The sequence below is a fragment of the Protobothrops mucrosquamatus genome, unplaced genomic scaffold (assembly GCF_001527695.2).
Source record: "Protobothrops mucrosquamatus isolate PMUCROS unplaced genomic scaffold, P.Mucros_1.0 scaffold6677, whole genome shotgun sequence".
Lineage (NCBI taxonomy): Eukaryota > Metazoa > Chordata > Lepidosauria > Squamata > Viperidae > Protobothrops > Protobothrops mucrosquamatus.
Window position 1 is genome coordinate 4,267 of NW_015392496.1, and position 2,374 is coordinate 6,640.

Genomic DNA, 2,374 nt, shown 5'->3' on the forward strand with positions numbered 1-2,374 from the left:
TTATTGATGTAAAACTACAAGTTTGCGTCAGTGTCTCCCAATTCATTTGGACGGCTGCCGCTCAGTTCCTTAAGATTAAATCTTTTTAGTTGTGCCTTCCAGTCGTGGGTTTCATTCCACTAAGTTTCAGTAATTGCAACAATAACACTCCTGCCTTTGGGTCTCAAGTTCTCCCTGCTTATTCCTCGTACTTTGAGCGTTGGTGTGTATATGCATCTGAGTCCCTTTTGACTGACCCTGTGTTGGGTTTCCACATCCCCTCTTTTCTGTCCAGGTTCTTTTTTGCCCCAAATTTAAAAAAAATCTGTTGTATCCACAGCAAGGAGGTTTTGTTCAGGCACATTTTTTTAAAAAGGAACAATTAACGAATACTAAAGAAACATCTATCACTTGAGGAGAAACTCCCAGACCAGGAGGGGAGGGAGGGGAGGGGCTCATCCCACTGCACAACAGTTGTGTATATATACAGCCAGTCACACAAAGTGGGTCCCAGATGCAGGCAGCCTCTGATCAAAGCAGAACTCCTGGACTCTTTTCATGTTTTCCCAGCAGGATTTTGATTTTCTCTTGAGTTCCTCCTGCCACCCCAGCCCTCCACAACCCCCCACACAAAGACATAGAGGAACTTTGTTTGTTTCCGCAACCCACAACAGCTGAAGGAGTGCCGGAGTTTCGCTTCCTCCCCCCCCCCGTCCCCGGCCTGAAGCGCTGGGCTCCCCCGAAGCGGAACCGAGAACTGGCCCTGATCCATCAGGCAACAAGCCCGGATTCTTCCCCAGGACAGCTCCGGGACTGTCCAGATCTGCCCCACGGCTGAGTCTCCGGGTGGGGCGGCCCCCTCGGTCCTCTGTCCTCCCCCCTCCTGGAAGAGGCTGAGGGTCCCTCCCGACCCCTGAGGAGACCCCGGACAGCCCAGGGAACAAACCGAGGGAGGGCTGGAGAAACGTCCCCGGAGGCCCAAAGGACCCAAAGGCTCCGATTCTCCCCCTTCACACGTTGCGGGGAGACTCAGCTCTCGGGGGGGGAAAGGGGGGGCTCTGATGGCCGGGAAAGGTGGAAGGAAAGAGAGGAAAAGGGGAACCAGCACGGAGGGGGAGGGGCTCAGTTGCAGTGGGGGGCGAAGCTGAGGGAGGACCTGGAGGAGTGGGGGGAGGGTCTCCCCAGAGAAAGTCCGTCCATGGGGGGGTTAAAGGTGGACACCAACTTGAGGGCACAAACCATCATTAGACTCTCGGGTTATAGATCATCTCCGGTCTTTTCCCCACCAGTGAAAGCGCTGGGGATGGTGATGACTTAGCAAGAGTTCATTTCATGGCTGTTCAAAGGTACAAGGGCACTGAAAAAACTGACTCTTCACCTCATATTTCTTCTTTTTTAAAAATTTTAATTGTTTTTAATGTTTTTTTTAATAATTTCATGTATATACCTGTGTTTAGCTTTGTGTATCCAACCAAGTCACTTATTGAGAGATGGGTGGTTATATAAATTTGATAGCTAGATGATATATAGATGATATAGAGGGGGGGTAGAGAGATAGAGAGAGAGATGAGACAGGCAGGCAGGCAGGCAGGCAGACAAGATAGAGAGAGAGACATAGATAGACATAAAGAGATGATAGAGATGAGAGGGAGAGTGGGAGGGAGGGAAAGAGGGAGGGAAGGAAAGAGAGAGAGATGAGAGATGGAGAGATGGTAGAGAGAGATTTAGAGAGAGAGAGAGATGACAGATAGCTAGAAAAAATGAGAGATGAGAGAAAGAGAGAGATGGATAGGTAGATAGATAAGATATAGAGAGATAATAGAGAGAGATGTAGAGAGAGAGATGATAGAGATACGAGAGGGAGGGAATGGGAGGTAGGGAGAGAAAGAGGGAGGGAGGGACAGAGACATCCTGGGATTTCCAGACCGCTTCATCCCAGGACTAGCCTGGACTGGCCTTGCAGAGTTTCTGAGATCAGCCCAGGTGAGTGAGGGATTTTCACCTGCTGACAGGGAGCCTTTCCTCTCTAGCTCATCCGAAAAACCGTTCTTGAAGAGATAAAATAGCGCATCCATAACAAGACTCAAAAGAAGGAGCTTCTTCTTCTTTACCCTTCATATAAAGTGTTTGATTTCATCTTCCAAAATACATTTGCCTTCTGGCAGACCGATCAAAATGGGTGAAATAATTAAATTTCTTAATTCCCATTTTAAAAGGCATATTTTCAAACAGGCACAAAGAATGGGAACCACACTGGATTTAAAAAAAAACAATGTAAAACACAGTTAGGGGGGGTCTTATGGGAAACAGAAGGAGACCATTTTTCCTAGGCAGTAAAAGGAGCGAAAGAAAGGGAGCAAATGGATCAGTCTCTAAGGAAGGATTTGGCCCGAAG